The 27,638-nt window shown below is 54.2% G+C and overlaps 1 long non-coding RNA gene across 6 annotated transcripts; it reads left to right on the forward strand.

Moving 5' to 3' along the window:
• The first annotated feature begins 16,764 nt into the window (after positions 1-16,764).
• LOC127917601 (uncharacterized) lies at positions 16,765-25,059 on the forward strand. Of its 6 annotated transcripts, XR_008097622.1 has the most exons (10): positions 16,765-17,765; positions 17,921-18,212; positions 18,679-19,484; positions 19,976-20,241; positions 20,318-20,579; positions 20,796-21,217; positions 22,776-23,649; positions 23,726-23,801; positions 24,700-24,775; positions 24,838-25,059. It is a non-coding gene; the product is annotated as an uncharacterized LOC127917601 (long non-coding RNA). The 6 variants fall into 6 exon arrangements; XR_008097626.1 differs by lacking the exons at positions 16,765-17,765; positions 17,921-18,212; positions 24,700-24,775 and having other exon boundaries at positions 19,296-19,332; positions 19,371-19,408; positions 19,447-19,484; ... (1 more) ...; positions 22,776-23,801; positions 24,800-25,059; XR_008097624.1 differs by lacking the exons at positions 16,765-17,765; positions 17,921-18,212; positions 24,700-24,775 and having other exon boundaries at positions 19,300-19,332; positions 19,371-19,408; positions 19,447-19,484; positions 22,776-23,801; positions 24,800-25,059.
• The last annotated feature ends 2,579 nt before the right edge of the window (positions 25,060-27,638 follow it).

Here is a 27,638-nt window from a genome sequence, read left to right on the forward strand (position 1 = left end):
AAGACAGCTCACCAGGTGTCCTAAATATCTGCCGACTAGGTGGGACTAGAGACTTCATGCATAGCTATAATTTATACCCATAAGTGTAAAATGTCTTTATTCTCAGCACTTATACGACCAATGTTCTACTCTGAGACACTTTGTGGGTATGGACCCAGAGCTCAACATATTGTAATAAAAAAAACAGAATGTTTGTTTTACATAATAATCTAAAATGAATATTACTAATGTAATCCACTGTAAAGACTGGGTTTAGTTGATTGTGTTGCACTGATCATGTCCGCGTCCCCATACAGAACTGTCCGCGTCCCCGTACAGAACTGTCCGCGTCCCTGTACAGAACTGTCCGCGTCCCTGTACAGAACTGTCCTCCTCCCCATACAGAACTGTCCGCGTCCCCGTACAGAACTGTCCGCGTCCCCATACAGAACTGTCCCCGTGTACAGAACTGTCGTACAGAACTGTCCCCGTCCCTGTACAGAACTGTCCGCGTCCCCGTACAGAACTGTCCGTCCCATACAGAACTGTCCCCGTCCCGTACAGAACTGTCCCCGTCCCCGTACAGAACTGTCCCCGTCCCCGTACAGAACTGTCCCGTCCCCGTACAGAACTGTCCCCGTCCCCCAGAACTGTCCCCTCCCGTACAGAACTGTCCGCGTTACAGAACTGTCCCCGTCCCGTACAGAATCCCCGTAAGAACTGTCCCCGTTTAGAACTGTCCTCGTCCCCGTACAGAACTGACCGCGTCCCTGTACAGAACTGTCCGCGTCCCGTACAGAACTGTCCCCGTCCCCGTACAGAACTCTCCTCATCCCCGTACAGAACTGTCCTCGTCCCCGTACAGAACTGTACAGAACTCTCCTCATCCCCGTACAGAACTGTCCGCGTCCCCGTACAGAACTGTCCTGTCCCCGTACAGAACTGTCCTCATCCCCGTCCCCGTACAGAACTGTCCACGTCCCCATACAGAACTGTCCCGTCCGTGCAGAACTGTCCTCCCCGTACAGAACTGTCCTCGTCCCGTACAGAACTGTCCCGTCCCGTACAGAACTGTCCCGTCCCTGTACAGAACTGTCCTCGTCCCCGTACAGAACTGTCCTCGTCCCGTACAGAACTGTCCTCGTCCCCGTACAGAACTGTCAGAACTGTCCTCGTCCCGTACAGAACTGTCCCCGTCCCGTACAGAACTGTTCACGTCCCCGTACAGAACTGTCCCGTCCTGTACAGAACTGTCCCCGTCCCCGTACAGAACTGTCCGCGTCCCCGTACAGAACTGTCCCCGTCCCTGTACAGAACTGTCCTCGTCCCCGTACAGAACTGTCCGCGTCCCCGTACAGAACTGTCCGCGTCCCCAGAACTGTCACAGAACTGTCCCCGTCCCTGTACAGAACTGTCCGCCTCCCCGCGTGTCCCGTCCCTGTACAGAACTGTCCGTCCCCGTACAGAACTGTCCCCGTCCCGTACAGAACTCCCGTCCCTGTACAGAACTGTCCGCGTCCCGTACAGAACTGTCCGCGTCCCTGTACAGAACTGTCCTCATCCCGTACAGAACTGTCCCCGTCCCCGTACAGAACTGTCCCCGTCCCGTACAGAACTGTCCTCATCCCCGTACAGAACTCTCCTCGTCCCCGTACAGAACTGTCACGTCCCGTACAGAACTCTCCTCATCAGACAGAACTGTCCCCGTCCCGTACAGAACTGTCCCGCACAGTCCCGTGCAGAACTGTCCCGCGTCCCCATACAGAACTGTCCCCATACAGAACTGTCCGCCCCGTACAGAACTGTCCTCGTCCCCGTACAGAACTGTCCACGTCCCCGTACAGAACTGTCCTATAGAATCCCCGTACAGAACTGTCCTCCTCCCCGTACAGAACTGTCCACGTCCCCTCAGAGAACTGTCCTCGTCCCCGTACAGAACTCTCCTCATCCCCGTACAGAACTGTCCACGTCCCGTACAGAACTGTCCTCGTCCCCGTACAGAACTCTCCTGTCGTCCCGTACAGAACTGTCCACGTCCCCGTACAGAACTGTCCTCATCCCCGTACAGAACTGTCTCGTCCGTACAGAACTGTCCCGTCCCCGTACAGAACTGTCCCCGTCCCGTACAGGACTGTCCCGTCCCGTACAGAACTGTCCCGTCCCGTACAGAACTGTCCGCGTCCCGTACAGAACTGTCCGCGTCCCGTACAGAACTGTCCGCGTCCCCGCACAGAACTGTCCCCGTACAGAACTGTCCCGTCCCCGCACAGAACTGTCCACGTCCCCCAGAACTGTCCCGTCCTCGTACAGAACTGAACTGTTATAGAACTGTTTCCCCGTACAGAACTGTCCCGTCCCCGCACAGAATTTGTCACGTCCCGTACAGAACTGTCCCCGTCCCCGTACAGAACTGTCCTGTCCCGTCCCCGTACAGAACTGTCCCGTCCCCGTACAGAAGACAGAACTGTCCTCGTCCCCGTACAGAACTGTCCCCACTCCCGTATAGAACGTCCGCGTCCCGTACAGAACTGTCCGCGTCCCGTACAGAACTGTCCCCGTCCCTGTACACAGAACTGTCCCGTCCCGTACAGAACTGTCCTCGTCCCATACAGAACTGTCCCGTCCCGTACAGAACTGTCCCGTCCCCGTACAGAACTGTCCGCGTCCCCGTACAGAACTGTCCGCGTCCCGTACAGAACTGTCCCCGTCCCCGTACAGAACTGTCCTCGTCCCCGTACAGAACTGTCCCGTCCCCCCCCTCGCACAGAACTGTCCCGTCCCCGTACAGAACTGTCCCCGTCCCCGTACAGAACTGTCCGCGTCCCCATACAGAACTGTCCACTTCCCCATACAGAACTGTCCGCGTCCCCGTCCTCATCCCACAGAACTGTCCCGTCCCCGTACAGAACTGTCCTCGTCCCGTGCAGAACTGTCCTCGTCCCCGTACAGAACTGTCCACGTCCCCGTACAGAACTGTCACGTCCCCGTACCAGAACTGTCCGTCCCGTACAGAACTGTCCTCGTCCCCGTACAGAACTGTCCCCGTCCCGCACAGAACTGTCCGCGTCCCCGTACAGAACTGTCCGCGTCCCCATACAGAACTGTCCGCGTCCCCGTACAGAACTGTCCCGTCCCCGTACAGAACTGTCCGTCCCGTACAGAACTGTCCCCGTCCCCGTACAGAACCCTGTACAGAACCCGTCCCCGTACAGAACTCCCCTCCCCGTACAGAACTGTCCTACAGAACTCCCCGTCCCACAGAACTGTCCCCGTCCCCGTACAGAACTGTCCCGTCCCCGTACAGAACTGTCCGCGTCCCGTACAGAACTGTCCACGTCCCCGTACAGAAACTGTCCACGTCCCGTACAGAACTGTCCCCCGTACAGAACTGTCCCGTCCCCCAGAACTGTCCCCGTACAGAACTGTCCACGTCCCCGTACAGAACTGTCCCGTCCCGTACAGAACTGTCCGCGTCCCGTACAGAACTGTCCTCCTCCCCGTATAGAACTGTCCGTCCCATACAGAACTGTCCGCGTCCCCGTACAGAACTGTCCCCGTCCCCGTACAGAACTGTCCGTCCCGTCAGAACTGTCCGCGTCCCCGTACAGAACTGTCCACGTCCCGCAGAACTGTCCGTCCCCGTACAGAACACGTCCCCCGTACAGAACTCTCCTCGTCCCCGTACAGAACTGTCCCGTCCCGTACAGAACTGTCCCCGTCCCTGTACAGAACTGTCCCGTCCCCGTACAGAACTGTCCCCGTCCCTGTACAGAACTGTCCGCGTCCCCGTACAGAACTGTCCCTCCCGTACAGAACTGTCCCCGTCCCCGTACAGAACTGTCCCCGTCCCGTACAGAACTGTCCCGTCCCTGTACAGAACTGTCCCGTCCCCCCGTACAGAACTGTCCCGTCCCCAGAACTGTCCCGTCCTACAGAACTGTCCCCGTCCCCGTACAGAACTGTCCCGTCCCCGTACAGAACTGTCCCCGTGTCCCGTACAGAACTGTCCCCGTCCCCGTACAGAACTGTCCCGTCCCTGTACAGAACTGTCCCCGTCCCGTACAGAACTGTCCGCGTCCCCGTACAGAACTGTCCGTCCCCGTACAGAACTGTCCGTGTCCCCGTACAGAACTGTCCCCGTCCCTGTACAGAACTGTCCCCCAGTCCGTGTCCCCGTACAGAACTGTCCACGTCCCGTACAGAACTGTCCGTGTCCCGTATCCCCGTACAGAACTGTCCGCGTCCCCGTAGAGAACTGTCCGCGTCCCGTACAGAACTGTCCGTGTCCCCGTACAGAACTGTCCGCGTCCCCGTGAGAACTGTCAGCGTCCCGTACAGAACTGTCCGCGTCCCCGTAGAGAACTGTCCGCGTCCCGTACAGAACTGTCAGCGTCCCGTTGAGAACTGTCCCGTCCCCGTACAGAACTGTCCTCCTCCCAGAGAACTGTCCCCCCGTAGAGAACTGTCCCCGTCCCCGTACAGAACTGTCCACGTCCCAGAACTGTCCGCGTCCCCGTAGAGAACTGTCCACGTCCCGTACAGAACTGTCCGCGTCCCGTACAGAACTGTCCGCGTCCCGTACAGAACTCTCCGCATCCCGTACAGAACTGTCCCTCGTCCCCGTACAGAACTGTCCCGTCCGTACAGAACTGTCCCGTCCCCGTACAGAACTGCCCCCCCGTCCCGTACAGAACTGTCCCCGTCCCCCCGTACAGAACTGTCCCCGTCCCCATACAGAACTGTCCCCGTCCCTGTACAGAACTGTCCACGATCCCAGTACAGAACTGTCCGCGTCCCCGTACAGAACTGTCCGTCGTCCCCGTACAGAACTGTCCCCGTCCCCGCAGAGAACTGTCCTCGTCCCCGTACAGAACTGTCCCCGTCCCCGTACAGAACTGTCCCCGTCCCGTACAGAACTGTCCACGTCCCCGTACAGAACTGTCCCCGTCCCCGTACAGAACTGTCCACGTCCCCATACAGAACTGTCCCGTCCCGTACAGAACTGTCCGCGTCCCCGTACAGAACTGTCCCCAGAACTGAATTGTCAGAACTGTCCCCGTCCCGTACAGAACTGTCCCGTCCCGTATCCGCGTCCCAGAACTGTCCGCGTCCCCGTACAGAACAGAACTGTCCGCGTCCCTGTACAGAACTGTCCGCGTCCCTGTACAGAACTGTCCCCCCGTACAGAACTGTCCGCGTCCCGTACAGAACTGTCCGCGTCCCGTACAGAACTGTCCGCGTCCCCGTACAGAACTGTCCCCGTACAGAACTGTCCCGTACAGAACTGTCCCGTCCCGTACAGAACTGTCCGCGTCCCGTACAGAACTGTCCCGTCCCTGTACCGTCCCCGTACAGAACTGTCCCGTCCCGTACAGAACTGTCCGCGTCCCCGTACAGAACTGTCCGCGTCCCCGTACAGAACTGTCCGCGTCCCGTACAGAACTGTCCGCGTCCCCGTACAGAACTGTCCCCGTCCCGTACAGAACTGTCCGCGTCCCGTACAGAACTGTCCCGTCCCCGTACAGAACTGTCCGCGTCCCGTACAGAACTGTCCGCGTCCCCGTACAGAACTGTCCCGTCCCCGTACAGAACTGTCCGCGTCCCGTACAGAACTGTCCGCGTCCCCGTACAGAACTGTCCCGTCCCCGTACAGAACTGTCCCCGTCCCCGTACAGAACTGTCCGCGTCCCCGTACAGAACTGTCCCCGTACAGAACTGTCCCCGTACAGAACTGTCCCGTCCCCGTACAGAACTGTCCCGTCCCCGTACAGAACTGTCCCCCCGTCCCGTACAGAACTGTCCGCGTCCCCGTACAGAACTGTCCCACGTCCCCGTACAGAACTGTCCACGTCCCGTACAGAACTGTCCACGTCCCCGTACAGAACTGTCCACGTCCCCGTACAGAACTGTCCGCGTCCCCGTACAGAACTGTCCCGTCCCGTACAGAACTGTCCAGCGTCCCCGTACAGAACTGTCCCACGTCCCCCGTACAGAACTGTCCACGTCCCGTACAGAACTGTCCCCGTCCCGTACAGAACTGTCCGTCCCCGTACAGAACCCCGTCCCGTACAGAACTGTCCACGTCCCCGTACAGAACTGTCCGCGTCCCGTACAGAAACTGTGTCCCCGTACAGAACTGTCAGCGTCCCTGTACAGAACTGTCCAGCGTCCCGTACAGAACTGTCAGCGTCCCCGTACAGAACTGTCCACGTCCCCGTACAGAACTGTCCGCGTCCCCGTACAGAACTGTCCGCGTCCCGTACAGAACTGTCCCGTCGTCCCGCGTCCCCGTACAGAACTGTCCGCGTCCCGTACAGAACTCCGCGTCCCGTACAGAACTGTCCGCCCCGTACAGAACTGTCCTCGTCCCGTACAGAACTGTCCCGTCCCGTACAGAACTGTCCGCGTCCCGTACAGAACTGTCCACCCCCCGTACAGAACTGTCCGCGTCCCCGTACAGAACTGTCCCCGTCCCCGTACAGAACTGTCCGCGTCCCCGTACAGAACTGTCCGCGTCCCCGTACAGAACTGTCCTCGTCCCCGTACAGAACTGTCCTCGTCCCCCCTGTCCCCGTACAGAACTGTCCCGTCCCGTACAGAACTGTCCGCGTCCCCGTACAGAACTGTCCGCGTCCCGTACAGAACTGTCCGCGTCCCGTACAGAACTGTCCGCGTCCCGTACAGAACTGTCCCGTCCCTGTACAGAACTGTCCCGTCCCGTACAGAACTGTCCCCGTCCCCGTACAGAACTGTCCGCGTCCCCGTACAGAACTGTCCGCGTCCCCGTACAGAACTGTCCCCGTCCCTGTACAGAACTGTCCGCGTCCCCGTACAGAACTGTCCGCGTCCCCGTACAGAACTGTCCGCGTCATGTCCCGTCCCGTACAGAACTGTCCCCGTCCCTGTACAGAACTGTCCGCGTCCCCGTACAGAACTGTACAGAACTGTCCCCGTACAGAACTGTCCACGTCCCCGTACAGAACTGTCCGCGTCCCCGTACCAGACTGTCCTGTCCCCAGAACGTCCGCCTCCCGTACAGAACTGTCCGCGTCCCCGTAGAGAACTGTCCGCGTCCCGTACAGAACTGTACAGAACTGTCCGCGTCCCCAGAGAACTGTCAGCGTCCCCGTACAGAACTGTCCAGCGTCCCGTACAGAACTGTCCGCGTCCCCGTACAGAACTGTCCGCGTCCCCGTACAGAACTGTCCGCGTCCCCGTACAGAACTGTCCGCGTCCCCGTACAGAACTGTCCGCGTCCCGTACAGAACTGTCCAGCGTCCCGTACAGAACTGTCCCGTCCCTGTACAGAACTGTCCCCGTCCCGTAGAGAACTGTCCGCGTCCCCATAGAGAACTGTCCCCCAGAACGTCCGCCTCCCTGTACAGAACTGTCCACGTCCCCGTACAGAACTGTCCCGTCCCCGTACAGAACTGTCCGCGTCCCGTACAGAACTATCCCGTCCCGTAGAGAACTGTCCGCGTCCCGTACAGAACTGTCCGCGTCCCCGTACAGAACTGTCCGCGTCCCGTACAGAACTGTCCGCGTCCCGTCCCGTACAGAACTGTCCGCGTCCCCGTACAGAACTGTCCGTCCCGTACAGAACTGTCCCCGTCCCGTACAGAACTGTCCCCGTCCCTGTACAGAACTGTCCGCGTCCCCGTACAGAACTGTCCCCGTCCCTGTACAGAACTGTCCCCGTCCCGTACAGAACTGTCCCGTCCCGTACAGAACTGTCCCATCCCGTACAGAACTGTCCCCGTCCCTGTACAGAACTGTCCGCGTCCCCGTAGAGAACTGTCCGCGTCCCGTAGAGAACTGTCCGCGTCCCTGTAGAGAACTGTCCTCGTCCTGTACAGAACTGTCCGCGTCCCGTACAGAACTCCGCGTCCCCGAACTGTCCCCGTAGAGAACTGTCCGCGTCCCTGTGAGAACTGTCCTCGTCCCTGTACAGAACTGTCCACGTCCCGTACAGAACTGTCCAGCGTCCCCGTAGAGAACTGTCCGCGTCCCGTAGGGAGAACTGTCGCGTCCCCGTAGAGAACTGTCCCAGAGAACTGTCCGCGTCCCGTAGAGAACTGTCCAGCGTCCCGTAGAGAACTGTCCGCGTCCCGTACAGAACTGTCAGAACTGTCCTCGTCCCGTAGAGAACTGTCCCGTCCCGTGAGAACCCCGTCCCCGTACAGAACTGTCCACGTCCCCGTAGAGAACTGTCAGCGTCCCGTAGAGAACTGTCCAGCGTCCCCGTAGAGAACTGTCCGCGTCCCCGTACAGAACTGTCCACGTCCCCGTAGAGAACTGTCCACGTCCCCGTACAGAACTGTCCGCGTCCCCGTACAGAACTGTCCGCGTCCCCGTACAGAACTGTCCGCGTCCCCGTACAGAACTGTCCACGTCCCCGTAGAGAACTGTCCACGTCCCCGTACAGAACTGTCCACGTCCCCGTACAGAACTGTCCACGTCCCCGTAGAGAACTGTCCGCGTCCCCGTACAGAACTGTCCACGTCCCCGTAGAGAACTGTCCACGTCCCCGTACAGAACTGTCCACGTCCCCGTAGAGAACTGTCCACGTCCCCGTAGAGAACTGTCCACGTCCCCGTACAGAACTGTCCACGTCCCCGTAGAGAACTGTCCGCGTCCCCGTAGAGAACTGTCCGCGTCCCCGTAGAGAACTGTCCACGTCCCCGTAGAGAACTGTCCACGTCCCCGTAGAGAACTGTCCACGTCCCCGTACAGAACTGTCCGCGTCCCCGTACAGAACTGTCCGCGTCCCCGTAGAGAACTGTCCGCGTCCCGTAGAGAACTGTCACGTCCCGTACAGAACTGTCCACGTCCCCGTACAGAACCCACGTCCCCGTAGAGAACTGTCCACGTCCCGTACAGAACTGTCCGCGTCCCCGTACAGAACTGTCCACGTCCCGTACAGAACTGTCCGCGTCCCGTACAGAACTGTCCGCGTCCCGTACAGAACTGTCCGCGTCCCCGTACAGAACTGTCCCCGTCCCGTACAGAACTGTCCCCGTCCCTGTACAGAACTGTCCGCGTCCCCGTACAGAACTGTCCCCGTCCCTGTACAGAACTGTCCCGTCCCCGTACAGAACTGTCCCCGTCCCCGTACAGAACTGTCCCCATCCCGTACAGAACTGTCCCCGTCCCTGTACAGAACTGTCCGCGTCCCCTGTCCAGCGTCCCCGTAGAGAACTGTCCGCGTCCCTGTAGAGAACTGTCCTCGTCCCTGTACAGAACTGTCCGCGTCCCCGTACAGAACTGTCCGCGTCCCGTAGAAGAGGAACTGTGTCCTGAGAGAACTGTCCTCGTCCCTGTACAGAACTGTCCACGTCCCCGTACAGAACTGTCCGCGTCCCCGTACAGAACTGTCCGCGTCCCCGTAGAGAACTGTTCGCGTCCCCGTGAGAACGTAGAGAACTGTCCGCGTCCCCGTAGAGAACTGTCCGCGTCCCGTGAGAGAACTGTCCGCGTCCCGTACAGAACTGTCCCCGTACAGAACTGTCCTCGTCCCCGTGAGAACTGTCCACGTCCCCGTAGAGAACTGTCCCACGTCCCGTACAGAACTGTCACGTCCCCGTGAGAACTGTCCGCGTCCCGTAGAGAACTGTCCGCGTCCCCGTACAGAACTGTCCACGTCCCGTACAGAACTGTCCACGTCCCCGTAGAGAACTGTCCACGTCCCGTACAGAACTGTCCGCGTCCCGTACAGAACTGTCCCGTCCCGTACAGAACTGTCCGCGTCCCGTACAGAACTGTCACGTCCCGTAGAGAACTGTCCACGTCCCGTACAGAACTGTCCACGTCCCCCGTACAGAACTGTCCACGTCCCCGTACAGAACTGTCCACGTCCCGTACAGAACTGTCCCGTCCCGTAGAGAACTGTCACGTCCCGTACAGAACTGTCCGCGTCCCGTACAGAACTGTCCACGTCCCCGTAGAGAACTGTCCACGTCCCGTACAGAACTGTCCCCGTCCCTGTACAGAACTGTCCACGTCCCCGTACAGAACTGTCCCCGTCCCTGTACAGAACTGTCCACGTCCCCGTAGAGAACTGTCCACGTCCCCGTACAGAACTGTCCCGTCCCCGTACAGAACTGTCCACGTCCCGTACAGAACTCCACGTCCCCAGAACTGTCCGCGTCCCGTACAGAACTGTCCACGTCCCCGTACAGAACTGTCCCCGTGAGAACTGTCCACGTCCCGTAGAGAACTGTCCACGTCCCGTACAGAACTGTCCGCGGCCCCGTACAGAACTGTCCGCGTCCCCGTACAGAACTGTCCGCGTCCCCGTACAGAACTGTCCGCGTCCCCGTACAGAACTGTCCGCGTCCCGTACAGAACTGTCCGCGTCCCGTACAGAACTGTCCGCGTCCCCCAGAACTGTCCCGTCCCGTACAGAACTGTCCCCGTCCCCGTACAGAACTGTCCCCGTCCCTGTACAGAACTGTCCGCGTCCCGTACAGAACTGTCCCCGTCCCTGTACAGAACTGTCCCCGTCCCCGTACAGAACTGTCCCCGTCCCGTACAGAACTGTCCCCATCCCGTACAGAACTGTCCCCGTCCCGTACAGAACTGTCCCCGTCCCCCTGTCCGCGTCCCCGTAGAGAACTGTCCGCGTCCCTGTACCAGAAGTACAGAACTGTCCGCGTCCCCGTACAGAACTGTCCGCGTCCCGTAGAGAACTGTCCCCGCAGGAACTGTCCGCGTCCCTGTAGAGAACTGTCCACGTCCCTGTACAGAACTGTCCACGTCCCGTACAGAACTGTCCGCGTCCCGTAGAGAACTGTCCGCGTCCCCGTACAGAACTGTCCGCGTCCCCGTACAGAACTGTCCCCGTAGAACTGTCCGCGTCCCCGTGAGAACTGTCCGCGTCCCCGTGAGAACTGTCCGCGTCCCGTACAGAACTGTACAGAACTGTCCTCGTCCCCGTAGAGAACTGTCCACGTCCCGTACAGAACTGTCCACGTCCCGTACAGAACTGTCCCGTCCCCGTGAGAACTGTCCGCGTCCCGTAGAGAACTGTCCGCGTCCCGTAGAGAACTGTCCCGTCCCCGTACAGAACTGTCCCGTCCCGTACAGAACTGTCCACGTCCCGTACAGAACTGTCCGCGTCCCGTACAGAACTGTCCGCGTCCCCGTACAGAACTGTCCCCGTCCCGTACAGAACTGTCCACGTCCCCGTAGAGAACTGTCCCCGTCCCGTACAGAACTGTCCACGTCCCGTACAGAACTGTCCACGTCCCGTAGAGAACTGTCCCGTCCCCGTACAGAACTGTCCACGTCCCCGTACAGAACTGTCCACGTCCCGTACAGAACTGTCCGCGTCCCCGTACAGAACTGTCCGCGTCCCCGTAGAGAACTGTCCACGTCCCCGTAGAGAACTGTCCGCGTCCCCGTACAGAACTGTCCACGTCCCGTGAGAACTGTCCGCATCCCAGAGAACTGTCCGCGTCCCGTAGAGAACTGTCACTACAGAACTGTCCACGTCCCGTAGAGAACTGTCGTCCCCGTACAGAACTGTCCGCGTCCCCGTACAGAACTCCGCGTCCCGTGCAGAACTGTCCGCGTCCCGTACAGAACTGTCCACGTCCCGTAGAGAACTGTCCACGTCCCGTACAGAACTGTCCACGTCCCCGTACAGAACTGTCACGTCCCCGTGAGAACTGTCCACGTCCCCGTACAGAACTGTCCACGTCCCGTAGAGAACTGTCCACGTCCCCGTACAGAACTGTCCGCGTCCCGTACAGAACTGTCCGCGTCCCGTACAGAACTGTCCGCGTCCCGTACAGAACTGTCCCCGTCCCTGTACAGAACTGTGTCCCTGTACAGAACTGTCCGCGTCCCCGTACAGAACTGTCCCCGTCCCTGTACAGAACTGTCCCCGTCCCGTACAGAACTGTCCCCGTCCCGTACAGAACTGTCCCCATCCCCAGAACTGTCCCCGTCCCTGTACAGAACTGTCCGCGTCCCGTACAGAACTGTCCGCGTCCCCGTACAGAACTGTCCGCGTCCCTGTAGAGAACTGTCCTCGTCCCTGTACAGAACTGTCCGCGTCCCCGTACAGAACTGTCCGTCCCCGAGAACTGTCCCCGTAGAGAACTGTCCTGTAGAGAACTGTCCTCGTCCCTGTACAGAACTGTCCCCGTCCCTGTACAGAACTGTCCGCGTCCCCGTAGAGAACTGTCCGCGTCCCCGTAGAGAACTGTCCGCGTCCCCGTAGAGAACAGAACTGTCCGCGTCCCGTACAGAACTGTCCGCGTCCCGTGAGAACTGTCCGCGTCCCCGTACAGAACTGTCCCCCCGTACAGAACTGTCCTCGTCCCCGTACAGAACTGTCCACGTCCCCGTACAGAACTGTCCACGTCCCCGTACAGAACTGTCCACGTCCCGTAGAGAACTGTCCCGTCCCGTAGAGAACTGTCCGCGTCCCCGTAGAGAACTGTCCACGTCCCCGTACAGAACTGTCCGTCCCGTAGAGAACTGTCCACGTCCCGTACAGAACTGTCCGCGTCCCCGTACAGAACTGTCCGCGTCCCCGTACAGAACTGTCCGCGTCCCCGTACAGAACTGTCCACGTCCCCGTACAGAACTGTCCACGTCCCCGTACAGAACTGTCACGTCCCGTACAGAACTGTCCACGTCCCGTAGAGAACTGTCCACGTCCCCGTACAGAACTGTCCACGTCCCGTAGAGAACTGTGTCCCGTACAGAACTGTCCCGTCCCCGTACAGAACTGTCCACATCCCCGTAGAGAACTGTCCACGTCCCCGTACAGAACTGTCCCCGTCCCTGTACAGAACTGTCCGCGTCCCCGTACAGAACTGTCCCCGTCCCTGTACAGAACTGTCCACGTCCCCGTAGAGAACTGTCCCACGTCCCGTACAGAACTGTCCCCGTCCCGTACAGAACTGTCCACGTCCCCGTAGAGAACTGTCCACGTCCCGTACAGAACTGTCCGCGTCCCCGTAGAGAACTGTCCACGTCCCGTACAGAACTGTCCACGTCCCCGTAGAGAACTGTCCACGTCCCCGTCCAGAACTGTCCGCGTCCCGTACAGAACTGTCCTCGTCCCCGTAGAGAACTATCCACGTCCCCGTAGAGAACTGTCCACGTCCCCGTACAGAACTGTCCCCGTCCCCGTACAGAACTGTCCTCATCCCGTACAGAACTGTCCGCGTCCCCGTACAGAACTGTCACGTCCCCGTACAGAACTGTCCGCGTCCCCATATAGAACTGTCCTCATCCCGTACAGAACTGTCCGCGTCCCCGTACAGAACTGTCCGCGTCCCTGTACAGAACTGTCCTCCTCCCCGTAAAGAACTGTCCGCGTCCCCGTACAGAACTGTCCCCGTCCCTGTACAGAACTGTCCCCGTCTCTGTACTGTACAGAACTGTCCCCGTCCCCGTACAGAACTGTCCGCGTCCCGTACAGAACCCGTCCCGTACAGAACTGTCCACGTCCCGTACAGAACTGTCCGCGTCCCGTACAGAACTGTCCTCATCCCGTACAGAACTGTCCTCATCCCCGTACAGAACTGTCCGCGTCCCGTACAGAACTGTCCCGTCCCCGTAGAGAACTGTCCCCGTCCCCGTACAGAACTGTCCCCGTCCCCGTACAGAACTGTCCCCGTCCCCGTACAGAACTGTCCGCGTCCCCGTACAGAACTGTCCGCGTCCCCGTACAGAACTGTCCGCGTCCCCGTACAGAACTGTCCCCGTCCCCGTACAGAACTGTCCCCGTACAGAACTGTCCGCGTCCCCGTACAGAACTGTCCCCGTCCCCGTACAGAACTGTCCCCGTCCCCGTACAGAACTGTCCCCGTCCCCGTACAGAACTGTCCCCATCCCCGTACAGAACTGTCCCCGTCCCTGTACAGAACTGTCCGCGTCCCGTATTGAACTGTCCGCGTCCCGTAGAGAACTGTCCGCGTCCCTGTACAGAACTGTCCTCGTCCCTGTACAGAACTGTCCGCGTCCCGTACAGAACTGTCCGCGTCCCCGTAGAGAACTGTCCCCGTAGAGAACTGTCCGCGTCCCTGTAGAACTGTCCCGTCCCTGTACAGAACTGTCCACGTCCCGTACAGAACTGTCCGCGTCCCGTAGAGAACTGTCCGCGTCCCCGTAGAGAACTGTCCGCGTCCCCGTAGAGAACTGTCCCCGTCCCCGTAGAGAACTGTCCGCGTCCCCGTAGAGAACTGTCCGCGTCCCCGTAGAGAACTGTCCGCGTCCCCGTACAGAACTGTCCCGTACAGAACTGTCCGCGTCCCCGTAGAGAACTGTCCGCGTCCCCGTAGAGAACTGTCCGCGTCCCCGTACAGAACTGTCCACGTCCCCGTAGAGAACTGTCCGCGTCCCCGTAGAGAACTGTCCGCGTCCCCGTACAGAACTGTCCGCGTCCCCGTACAGAACTGTCCGCGTCCCCGTAGAGAACTGTCCCGTAGAGAACTGTCCGCGTCCCCGTAGAGAACTGTCCGCGTCCCCGTACAGAACTGTCCACGTCCCCGTAGAGAACTGTCCGCGTCCCCGTAGAGAACTGTCCGCGTCCCCGTACAGAACTGTCCCCGTACAGAACTGTCCACGTCCCCGTAGAGAACTGTCCACGTCCCCGTAGAGAACTGTCCGCGTCCCCGTACAGAACTGTCCCCGTCCCGTAGAGAACTGTCCGCGTCCCGTAGAGAACTGTCCGCGTCCCTGTACAGAACTGTCCGCGTCCCGTACAGAACTGTCCGCGTCCCGTACAGAACTGTCCGCGTCCCGTACAGAACTGTCCGCGTCCCCCGTACAGAACTGTCCGCGTCCCCGTACAGAACTGTCCCCGTCCCTGTACAGAACTGTCCCCGTCCCTGTACAGAACTGTCCGCGTCCCCGTACAGAACTGTCCCCGTCCCTGTACAGAACTGTCCCCGTCCCGTACAGAACTGTCCCCGTCCCTGTACAGAACTGTCCCCATCCCGTACAGAACTGTCCCGTCCCTGTACAGAACTGTCCGCGTCCCCGTATTGAACTGTCCGCGTCCCCGTAGAGAACTGTCCGCGTCCCTGTAGAGAACTGTCCTCGTCCCTGTACAGAACTGTCCGCGTCCCCGTACAGAACTGTCCGCGTCCCGTAGAGAACTGTCCCCGTAGAGAACTGTCCGCGTCCTGTAGAGAACTGTCCTCGTCCCTGTACAGAACTGTCCACGTCCCGTACAGAACTGTCCGCGTCCCGTAGAGAACTGTCCGCGTCCCGTAGAGAACTGTTCGCGTCCCGTAGAGAACTGTAGAGAACTGTCCGCGTCCCGTAGAGAACTGTCCGCGTCCCGTAGAGAACTGTCCGCGTCCCGTACAGAACTGTCCCGTACAGAACTGTCCTCGTCCCGTAGAGAACTGTCCACGTCCCCGTGAGAACTGTCCACGTCCCGTACAGAACTGTCCCCGTCCCTGTACAGAACTGTCCTCCTCCCGTACAGAACTGTCCGCGTCCCGTAGAGAACTGTCCGCGTCCCCGTAGAGAACTGTACCGTCCCCGTACAGAACTGTCACGTCCCGTACAGAACTGTCACGTCCCGTAGAGAACTGTCCACGTCCCCGTACAGAACTGTCACGTCCCGTAGAGAACTGTCCGCGTCCCGTAGAGAACTGTCACGTCCCCATACAGAACTGTCCACGTCCCCGTAGAGAACTGTCCACGTCCCCGTACAGAACTGTCCACGTCCCGTAGAGAACTGTCCACGTCCCCGTACAGAACTGTCCGCGTCCCCGTACAGAACTGTCACGTCCCCGTAGAGAACTGTCACGTCCCCGTACAGAACTGTCCCGTCCTGTACAGAACTGTCCCCGTCCCCGTACAGAACTGTCCGCGTCCCGTACAGAACTGTCCACGTCCCCGTAGAGAACTGTCCACGTCCCCGTACAGAACTGTCCCGTCCCCGTACAGAACTGTCCACGTCCCCGTAGAGAACTGTCCACGTCCCCGTAGAGAACTGTCCACGTCCCCGTACAGAACTGTCCCCGTCCCGTACAGAACTGTCCACGTCCCCAGAGAACTGTCCACGTCCCCGCACAGAACTGTCCCCGTCCCGTACAGAACTGTCCACGTCCCGTAGAGAACTGTCACGTCCCGTACAGAACTGTCCAGCGTCCCCGTAGAGAACTGTCCACGTCCCCGTAGAGAACTGTCCACGTCCCGTAGAGAACTGTCCACGTCCCGTACAGAACTGTCCGCGTCCCCCGTACAGAACTGTCCTCGTCCCCGTACAGAACTGTCACGTCCCGTAGAGAACTGTCCACGTCCCGTACAGAACTGTCCCCGTCCCCGTACAGAACTGTCCTCATCCCGTACAGAACTGTCCGCGTCCCGTACAGAACTGTCACGTCCCGTACAGAACTCCCCGCGTCCCCATATAGAACTGTCCTCATCCCCGTACAGAACTGTCCGCGTCCCGTACAGAACTGTCCGCGTCCCTGTACAGAACTGTCCTCCTCCCGTAAAGAACTGTCCGCGTCCCCGTACAGAACTGTCCCCGTCTCTGTACTGTACAGAACTGTCCCCGTCTCTGTACTGTACAGAACTGTCCCCGTCCCCGTACAGAACTGTCCGCGTCCCCGTACAGAACTGTCCGCGTCCCCGTACAGAACTGTCACGTCCCCGTACAGAACTGTCCGCGTCCCCGTACAGAACTGTCCTCATCCCCGTACAGAACTGTCCTCATCCCGTACAGAACTGTCCGCGTCCCGTACAGAACTGTCCCGTCCCGTACAGAACTGTCACGTCCCCGTACAGAACTGTCCGCGTCCCGTTCGGTGTGGCGCCAAGGAGATTGTCCGGTTACGCGCAGAGTGGACTGAGGTGATCTTGGGGAATAACGACGGAGTTTGTTACAGTGTTGAGACACCGAAGTTTATTGTTCAATTGGCTTTTTTCTTTACGGTCAGGGACAGTATGAGTGTAGACATATCCTTTTCACTCTCTATCCTTGTTTCATTTTGTGGTTAACCGGATTCATCATCATCGAGATGAGGGACAGACGAACGACCTGCTAGCCAGTCGTTACAGCTCGGTAAACTAGCTAGCTACTCTACCAGCAGCATCCTAGTTATCCTGGCTAGTCGGTACAGCTCGGTAAGCTAGCTAGCTACTCTACCAGCAGCATCCTAGTTATCCTAGCCAGTCGGTACAGCTCGGTAAGCTAGCTAGCTACTCTAACAGCAGCATCCTAGTTATCCTAGCCAGTCGGTACAGCTCGGTAATCTAGCTAGCTACTCTACCAGCAGCATCCTAGTTATCCTAGCTAGTCGGTACAGCTCGGTAAGCTAGCTAGCTACTCTACCAGCAGCATCCTAGTTATCCTAGCTAGTCGGTACAGTGTTAGTGTTTAAACCTCTGTGTCCAAGGACCAAACTTTTGAATATTATTTTCAGGGCGCCTCAATAGCAGCTATTGAACCCCGGGTAAATAATCACTAGTCAGAACCTCAACCTCAGTATACATTCATTATAAAAAATCTATTTAATATCTGATATTGTGAGTAAACAACCTCGAAAGTGCGTCTTCCAGCCCTCCAATAAATTACATCATTCAACCCTCCCGGTTAGTAAATTTACCTCAACATGCCCCCGGAGAAGGCAGAGTAACGACACCAGCCTTTTAGCGGGGCTGACAGACTGACTACAATGCTCGCGACGCTAAATTAAATTTGTTATTAAAAATGACACACTGCTCGCGCGCCAACGAGCGTCTAGAAGTCAGTTCTATTTGTGACGCAGATAACGCTGCATCTCCTCATTGGTTTAGAGAAGCAGGTACCACGTGCCATCTCCTCATTGGTTTATAGAAGCAGGTACCCATGTGGCATCACCTCATTGGTTTATAGAAGCAGGTACCCACGTGCCATCTCCTCATTGGTTTATAGAAGCAGGTACCCATGTGGCATCTTCTCATTGGTTTATAGAAGCAGGTACCCACGTTCCAACTCCTCATTTAACAAAAAAACATAACTTAACATTAACTTAACTTCTTTAAACAATAAAAGCTAATTTACGAACTTTTCTGAAATTGATATATAGCGTTATGGAATGAAACTCTTGTTTCCCCATCTGAGCTCAGAGTAGATGAGAGATGTAATGTTTGTCTCTGTTGTGTTGAAGACCAATCAAGCAGGAGAGACCAGCCTCCCCTGTTCCCAGCTGTGTGTCCATGAAGAGTGACCGGTCTATGGAACTACCTAATAGCTTTTCTACTGAACAAAGGTAAGAAGAACTCATGGGTCCTGGTCAGTGAGTTAAACAACACTGTCTCTAGTCATTTCTCCTCCCATTTTCCCATTTATTGTTGTTGTTTTCATAATCAATAGGCTAATCATTTTGTCCTTTTTCATAGTCCTAAAACAATATTAAACAAACACAACATTGACTCAGTACTGGTACTCCTTATAGTCTCATTATTACCTCAACTACCTGGTACCCTGCACATTGACTCAGTACTGGTACTCCTTATAGCCTCATTATTACCTCAACTACCTGGTACCCTGCACATTGACTCAGTATTGGTACTCCTTATAGCCTCATTATTACCTCAACTACCTGGTACCCTGCACATTGACTCAGTACTGGTACTCCTTATAGTCTCATTATTACCTCAACTACCTGGTACCCTGCACATTGACTCAGTGCTGGTTCTCTTATAGTCTCATTATTTTTATTTTGTATTTCCAAGGTTTAAGGGCAGCGTAGCACGACTGGTGAACAGGGCAGAGTCCCAGACCAGTAGAAACTGGATCAGCAGCACAACAAGGTATCACGTCCGGATCATGTATCAATACTGTAGAAAGAAAGGGAGCACTGCTCTCAGATCAGCTTTCTCCATTCAAATATTTCCTTAACATTATAATTATGTCACAATACTGACCACAGATCAGCTTATATTATCACCTATGTCTTCAAGTATTGAGAAGGCTTATTCTAATTCTTACCCAATAAAAATGCACTAAATCCCAGATTTGATCATTGTGTTCATGTTAGGATACACATCATTAAATATATTGAGACAAATAACAGAGTAGCCTACAAGTAGCAAAATAGAACTCAATATATTGAACAATATGATTGAAATAGGCCTAAACCCTACAGTTCATAGTTTAATGCAGTCATCTCGGTTTTCATTTCAAGCAAATTTGTAGAAGTCCCTTGTTTGAATCAATTGCAAAGACATTGTCAACTTTGTTCTGAATTTATCGGTGTCACAGAGAGACTGATAAACCACGTGATTCTTCTGTGTATAAAGTCATGCGGAAGGGCAAAAAATCATCTAACAACACAATCAGCTACGAGTGGTGTTAGATTACTCAGATATTCTAGTGGTCTGAGGCAGGTGGTAGATTACTCAGATATTCTAGTGGTCTGAGACAGGTGTTAGATTACTCAGATATTCTAGTGGTCTGAGGCAGGTGGTAGATTACTCAGATATTCTAGTGGTCTGAGACAGGTGTTAGATTACTCAGATATTCTAGTGGTCTGAGGCAGGTGGTAGATTACTCAGATATTCTAGTGGTCTGAGACAGGTGTTAGATTACTCAGATATTCTAGTGGTCTGAGACAGGTGTTAGATTACTCAGATATTCTAGTGGCCTGAGGCAGGTGGTAGATTACACAGCTGTTCTAGTGGTCTGAGGCAGGTGTTAGATTACTCAGATATTCTAGTGGTCTGAGACAGGTGGTAGATTACTCAGCTGTTCTAGTGGTCTGAGGTGGTAGATTACTCAGCTGTTCTAGTGGTCTGAGGCAGGTGGTAGATTACTCAGCTGTTCTAGTGGTCTGAGGCAGGTGGTAGATTACTCAGCTGTTCTAGTGGTCTGAGGCAGGTGGTAGATTACTCAGCTGTTCTAGTGGTCTGAGGCAGGTGGTAGATTACTCAGCTGTTCTAGTGGTCTGAGGCAGGTGTTAGATTACTCAGCTGTTCTAGTGGTCTGAGGCAGAGTGGTAGATTACTCAGCTATTCTAGTGGTCTGAGGCAGGTGGTAGATTACTCAGCTGTTCTAGTGGTCTGAGGCAGGTGGTAGATTACTCAGCTGTTCTAGTGGTCTGAGGCAGGTGGTAGATTACTCAGCTGTTCTAGTGGTCTGAGGCAGGTGTTAGATTACTCAGCTGTTCTAGTGGTCTGAGGCAGGTGGTAGATTACTCAGCTGTTCTAGTGGTCTGAGGCAGGTGGTAGATTACTCAGCTGTTCTAGTGGTCTGAGGCAGGTGGTAGATTACTCAGCTGTTCTAGTGGTCTGAGGCAGGTGTTAGATTCCTCAGCTGTTCTAGTGGTCTGAGGCAAGTGGTAGATTACTCAGCTGTTCTAGTGGTCTGAGGCAGGTGTTAGATTACTCAGCTGTTCTAGTGGTCTGAGGCAGGTGGTAGATTACTCAGAAATTCTAGTGGTCTGAGGCAGGTGGTAGATTACTCAGCTGTTCTAGTGGTCTGGGGCAGGTGGTAGATTACTCAGATATTCTAGTGGTCTGAGGCAGGTGGTAGATTACTCAGCTGTTCTAGTGGTCTGAGGCAGGTGGTAGATTACTCAGCTGTTCTAGTGGTCTGAGGCAGGTGTTAGATTACTCAGATGTTCTAGTGGTCTGAGGTGGTAGATTACTCAGCTGTTCTAGTCTTCTGAGGTGGTAGATTACTCAGCTGTTCTAGTGGTCTGAGGTGGTAGATTACTCAGCTGTTCTAGCGGTCTGAGGCAGGTGGTAGATTACTCAGCTGTTCTAGTGGTCTGAGGCAGGTGGTATATTGCTCAGCTGTTCTAGTGGTCAGAGGCAGGTGGTAGATTACTCAGCTGTTCTAGTGGTCTGAGGCAGGTGGTAGATTACTCAGCTGTTCTAGTGGTCTGAGGCAGGTGGTAGATTACTCAGCTGTTCTAGTGGTCTGAGGCAGGTGTTAGATTACTCAGCTGTTCTTGTGGTCTGAGGCAGGTGGTAGATTCCTCAGCTGTTCTTGTGGTCTGAGGCAGGTGGTAGATTCCTCAGCTGTTCTTGTGGTCTGAGGCAGGTGGTAGATTCCTCAGCTGTTCTTGTGGTCTGAGGCAGGTGTTAGATTACTCAGCTGTTCTTGTGGTCTGAGGCAGGTGTTAGATTAATCAGCTGTTCTAGTGGTCTGAGGCAGGTGGTAGATTACTCAGCTGTTCTAGTGGTCTGAGGCAGGTGGTAGATTCCTCAGCTGTTCTTGTGGTCTGAGGCAGGTGGTAGATTCCTCAGCTGTTCTTGTGGTCTGAGGCAGGTGGTAGATTCCTCAGCTGTTCTTGTGGTCTGAGGCAGGTGTTAGATTACTCAGCTGTTCTAGTGGTCTGAGGCAGGTGTTAGATTACTCAGCTGTTCTAGTGGTCTGAGGCAGGTGTTAGATTACTCAGCTGTTCTAGTGGTCTGAGGCAGGTGTTAGATTACTCAGCTGTTCTAGTGGTCTGAGGCAGGTGTTAGATTACTCAGCTGTTCTAGTGGTCTGAGGCAGGTGTTAGATTACTCAGCTGTTCTAGAGGTCTGAGGCAGGTGGTAGATTCCTCAGCTGTTCTAGAGGTCTGAGGCAGGTGGTAGATTCCTCAGCTGTTCTAGTGGTCTGGGGCAGGTGTTAGATTACTCAGCTGTTCTAGTGGTCTGAGGCAGGTGGTAGATTACTCAGCTGTTCTAGAGGTCTGAGGCAGGTGGTAGATTACTCAGCTGTTCTAGTGGTCTGAGGCAGGTGGTAGATTCCTCAGCTGTTCTAGTGGTCTGAGGCAGGTGGTAGATTCCTCAGCTGTTCTTGTGGTCTGAGGCAGGTGGTAGATTCCTCAGCTGTTCTTGTGGTCTGAGGCAGGTGTTAGATTACTCAGCTGTTCTAGTGGTCTGAGGCAGGTGTTAGATTACTCAGCTGTTCTAGTGGTCTGAGGCAGGTGTTAGATTACTCAGCTGTTCTAGTGGTCTGAGGCAGGTGTTAGATTACTCAGCTGTTCTAGTGGTCTGAGGCAGGTGTTAGATTACTCAGCTGTTCTAGTGGTCTGAGGCAGGTGTTAGATTACTCAGCTGTTCTAGTGGTCTGAGGCAGGTGTTAGATTACCCAGCTGTTCTAGTGGTCTGAGGCAGGTGGTAGATTACTCAGCTGTTCTAGTGGTCTGAGGCAGGTGGTAGATTACTCAGCTGTTCTAGTGGTCTGAGGCAGGTGGTAGATTCCTCAGCTGTTCTAGTGGTCTGAGGCAGGTGGTAGATTACTCAGCTGTTCTAGTGGTCTGAGGCAGGTGGTAGATTCCTCAGCTGTTCTTGTGGTCTGAGGCAGGTGGTAGATTCCTCAGCTGTTCTTGTGGTCTGAGGCAGGTGGTAGATTACTCAGCTGTTCTTGTGGTCTGAGGCAGGTGTTAGATTACTCAGCTGTTCTTGTGGTCTGAGGCAGGTGTTAGATTAATCAGCTGTTCTAGTGGTCTGAGGCAGGTGGTAGATTACTCAGCTGTTCTAGTGGTCTGAGGCAGGTGGTAGATTCCTCAGCTGTTCTTGTGGTCTGAGGCAGGTGGTAGATTCCTCAGCTGTTCTTGTGGTCTGAGGCAGGTGGTAGATTCCTCAGCTGTTCTTGTGGTCTGAGGCAGGTGTTAGATTACTCAGCTGTTCTAGTGGTCTGAGGCAGGTGGTAGATTCCTCAGCTGTTCTTGTGGTCTGAGGCAGGTGGTAGATTCCTCAGCTGTTCTTGTGGTCTGAGGCAGGTGTTAGATTACTCAGCTGCTCTAGTGGTCTGAGGCAGGTGTTAGATTACTCAGCTGTTCTTGTGGTCTGAGGCAGGTGTTAGATTACTCAGCTGTTCTAGTGGTCTGAGGCAGGTGTTAGATTACTCAGCTGTTCTAGTGGTCTGAGGCAGGTGGTAGATTACTCAGCTGTTCTAGTGGTCTGAGGCAGGTGGTAGATTACTCAGCTGTTCTAGTGGTCTGAGGCAGGTGGTAGATTACTCAGCTGTTCTAGTGGTCTGAGGCAGGTGGTAGATTACTCAGCTGTTCTAGTGGTCTGAGGCAGGTGGTAGATTCCTCAGCTGTTCTTGTGGTCTGAGGCAGGTGGTAGATTCCTCAGCTGTTCTTGTGGTCTGAGGCAGGTGGTAGATTCCTCAGCTGTTCTTGTGGTCTGAGGCAGGTGTTAGATTACTCAGCTGTTCTTGTGGTCTGAGGCAGGTGTTAGATTAATCAGCTGTTCTAGTGGTCTGAGGCAGGTGGTAGATTACTCAGCTGTTCTAGTGGTCTGAGGCAGGTGGTAGATTCCTCAGCTGTTCTTGTGGTCTGAGGCAGGTGGTAGATTCCTCAGCTGTTCTTGTGGTCTGAGGCAGGTGGTAGATTCCTCAGCTGTTCTTGTGGTCTGAGGCAGGTGTTAGATTACTCAGCTGTTCTAGTGGTCTGAGGCAGGTGTTAGATTACTCAGCTGTTCTAGTGGTCTGAGGCAGGTGTTAGATTACTCAGCTGTTCTAGTGGTCTGAGGCAGGTGTTAGATTACTCAGCTGTTCTAGTGGTCTGAGGCAGGTGTTAGATTACTCAGCTGTTCTAGTGGTCTGAGGCAGGTGTTAGATTACTCAGCTGTTCTAGTGGTCTGAGGCAGGTGTTAGATTACTCAGCTGTTCTAGTGGTCTGAGGCAGGTGGTAGATTACTCAGCTGTTCTAGTGGTCTGAGGCAGGTGGTAGATTACTCAGCTGTTCTAGTGGTCTGAGGCAGGTGGTAGATTCCTCAGCTGTTCTAGTGGTCTGAGGCAGGTGGTAGATTACTCAGCTGTTCTTGTGGTCTGAGGCAGGTGGTAGATTCCTCAGCTGTTCTTGTGGTCTGAGGCAGGTGGTAGATTCCTCAGCTGTTCTAGTGGTCTGAGGCAGGTGTTAGATTACTCAGCTGTTCTAGTGGTCTGAGGCAGGTGTTAGATTACTCAGCTGTTCTAGTGGTCTGAGGCAGGTGTTAGATTACTCAGCTGTTCTAGTGGTCTGAGGCAGGTGTTAGATTACTAAACTGTTCTAGTGGTCTGAGGCAGGTGGTAGATTACTCAGCTGTTCTAGTGGTCTGAGGCAGGTGGTAGATTACTCAGCTGTTCTAGTGGTCTGAGGCAGGTGGTAGATTCCTCAGCTGTTCTAGTGGTCTGAGGCAGGTGGTAGATTACTCAGCTGTTCTAGTGGTCTGAGGCAGGTGGTAGATTCCTCAGCTGTTCTTGTGGTCTGAGGCAGGTGGTAGATTCCTCAGCTGTTCTTGTGGTCTGAGGCAGGTGGTAGATTACTCAGCTGTTCTTGTGGTCTGAGGCAGGTGTTAGATTACTCAGCTGTTCTTGTGGTCTGAGGCAGGTGTTAGATTAATCAGCTGTTCTAGTGGTCTGAGGCAGGTGGTAGATTACTCAGCTGTTCTAGTGGTCTGAGTAGCAGCTGTTCTTGTGGTCTGAGGCAGGTGTTAGATTCCTCAGCTGTTCTTGTGGTCTGAGGCAGGTGGTAGATTCCTCAGCTGTTCTTGTGGTCTGAGGCAGGTGGTAGATTCCTCAGCTGTTCTTGTGGTCTGAGGCAGGTGTTAGATTCCTCAGCTGTTCTTGTGGTCTGAGGCAGGTGTTAGATTACTCAGCTGTTCTAGTGGTCTGAGGCAGGTGTTAGATTACTCAGCTGTTCTAGTGGTCTGAGGCAGGTGTTAGATTACTCAGCTGTTCTAGTGGTCTGAGGCAGGTGTTAGATTACTCAGCTGTTCTAGTGGTCTGAGGCAGGTGTTAGATTACTCAGCTGTTCTAGTGGTCTGAGGCAGGTGTTAGATTACTCAGCTGTTCTAGTGGTCTGAGGCAGGTGGTAGATTACTCAGCTGTTCTAGTGGTCTGAGGCAGGTGGTAGCAGCTGGTGTGAGGCAGGTGTTAGATTACTCAGCTGTTCTAGTGGTCTGAGGCAGGTGGTAGATTACTCAGCTGTTCTAGTGGTCTGAGGCAGGTGGTAGATTACTCAGCTGTTCTAGTGGTCTGAGGCAGGTGGTAGATTCCTCAGCTGTTCTAGTGGTCTGAGGCAGGTGGTAGATTACTCAGCTGTTCTAGTGGTCTGAGGCAGGTGGTAGATTCCTCAGCTGTTCTTGTGGTCTGAGGCAGGTGGTAGATTCCTCAGCTGTTCTTGTGGTCTGAGGCAGGTGGTAGATTACTCAGCTGTTCTTGTGGTCTGAGGCAGGTGTTAGATTAATCAGCTGTTCTAGTGGTCTGAGGCAGGTGGTAGATTACTCAGCTGTTCTAGTGGTCTGAGGCAGGTGGTAGATTCCTCAGCTGTTCTTGTGGTCTGAGGCAGGTGGTAGATTCCTCAGCTGTTCTTGTGGTCTGAGGCAGGTGGTAGATTACTCAGCTGTTCTAGTGGTCTGAGGCAGGTGGTAGATTCCTCAGCTGTTCTTGTGGTCTGAGGCAGGTGGTAGATTCCTCAGCTGTTCTTGTGGTCTGAGGCAGGTGGTAGATTCCTCAGCTGTTCTTGTGGTCTGAGGCAGGTGTTAGATTACTCTGCTGTTCTAGTGGTCTGAGGCAGGTGTTAGATTACTCAGCTGTTCTAGTGGTCTGAGGCAGGTGTTAGATTACTCAGCTGTTCTAGTGGTCTGGGGCAGGTGTTAGATTACTCAGCTGTTCTAGTGGTCTGAGGCAGGTGTTAGATTACTCAGCTGTTCTAGTGGTCTGAGGCAGGTGTTAGATTACTCAGCTGTTCTAGTGGTCTGAAGCAGGTGTTAGATTACTCCTGTTATATACCAGGTATCTATAGTATATACCAGGCATCTAAACACAGAGTAGATATTCCTGTTATATACCAGGTATCTAGCACAGAGTAAATACTCCTGGTATATACCAGGTATCTAAGCACAGAGTAAATACTCCTGGTATATACCAGGTATCTAAACACAGAGTAAATACTCTGGTATATACCAGGTATCTAAACACAGAGTAAATACTCCTGGTATATACCAGGTATCTAAACACAGAGTAAATATTCCTGGTATATACCAGGTATCTAATCTCAGAGTAAATACCAGGTATCTAAACGCAGAGTAAATACTCCTGGTATATACCAGGTATCTAAACACAGAGTAAATACTCTGGTATATACCAGATATATATAATCACAGAGTAAATACCAGGTATCTAATCACAGAGTGGATACTCCTGGTATATACCAGGTATATATAATCACAGAGTAAATACCAGGTATCTAATCACAGAGTGGATACTCCTGGTATATACTAGGTATCTAAACACAGAGTAAATACTCCTGGTATATACCAGGTATCTAAATACAGAGTAAATACTACTGGTATATACCAGGTATATATAATCACAGAGTAAATACCAGGTATCTAATCACAGAGTAAATACTCCTGGTATATACCAGGTATCTAAACACAGAGTAAATACTCCTGGTATATACCAGGTATCTAATCACAGAGTAAATACTCCTGGTATATACCAGGTATCTAACCACAGAGTAAATACTCCTGGTATATACCAGGTATCTAAGCACAGAGTAAATACTCCTGGTATATACCAGGTATCTAACTACAGAGTAAATACTCCTGGTATATACCAGGTATCTAATCACAGAGTAAATACTCCTGGTATATACCAGGTATCTAATCACAGAGTAAATACTCCTGGTATATACCATGTATCTATAGTATATACCAGGTATCTAAACACAGAGTAAATACTCCTGGTATATACCAGGTATCTATCACAGAGTAAATACTCCTGGTATTGATAGCGTGTTTGTGTTCAAAATGTTAAACACAGGTTCTACAAATCCCAGAGCACAAAACAGACAAGGTTTTAAAAATCTAACTTTTAAAATATTGTATTCTGTTAACTCATACACAAGTAAAACTGAATGCTCTTCAACTGATTGTTGCCCGCACCCGCCCACCCGACTGGCATGACTACTCTGGACGGTTCTGACTTAGAATACGTGGACAACTACAAATACCTTGGTGTCTGGTTAGACTGTAAACTCTCCTTCCAGACTCACATTAAGCATCTCCAATCCAAAATGAAATCTAGAATCAGCTTCCTATTTCGCAACAAAGCCTCCTTCACTCATGCTGCCAAACATACCCTCGTAAAACTGACTAGCCTACCGACTGTCATTTACAAAATAGCCTCCAACCCTCTACTCAGCAAATCGGATGCAGTCTATCACAGTACCATCCGTTTTGTCACCAAAGCCTCATACACTACCCACCACTGCGACCTGTATGCTGTTGTTGGCTGGTCCTCACTACACATTCGCCGCCAAACCCACTGGCTCCAGGTCATTTGTAAGTCTTTGCTAGGTAAAGCCACGCCTTATCTCAGCTCACTGGTCACCATAGCAACACCCACCTGTAGCATGCGCTCCAGCAGGTATATTTCACTGGTCATCCCCAAAGCCAACACCACTATGGCCTGATGGCCTTTCTATTGCCTTAATTCCTGATCGTAGCCAACACCACTATGGCACTATGGCCTATCTATTGCCTTAATTCCCTAATCGTACTACATTTTGCACACACTGAACATAGATTGTTCTATTGTGATACCGACTGTCCGTTTGCTAATCCCTTTCTATTGTGTTACCAACTGTCCGTTTGCTAATCCCTTTCTATTGTGTTAATGACTGTCCGTTTGCTAATCCCTTTCTATTGTGTTAATGACTGTCCGTTTGCTAATCCCTTTCTATTGTGTTACCGACTGTCTGTTT

Source organism: Oncorhynchus keta, unplaced genomic scaffold (assembly GCF_023373465.1).
Source record: "Oncorhynchus keta strain PuntledgeMale-10-30-2019 unplaced genomic scaffold, Oket_V2 Un_contig_11785_pilon_pilon, whole genome shotgun sequence".
NCBI lineage: Eukaryota > Metazoa > Chordata > Actinopteri > Salmoniformes > Salmonidae > Oncorhynchus > Oncorhynchus keta.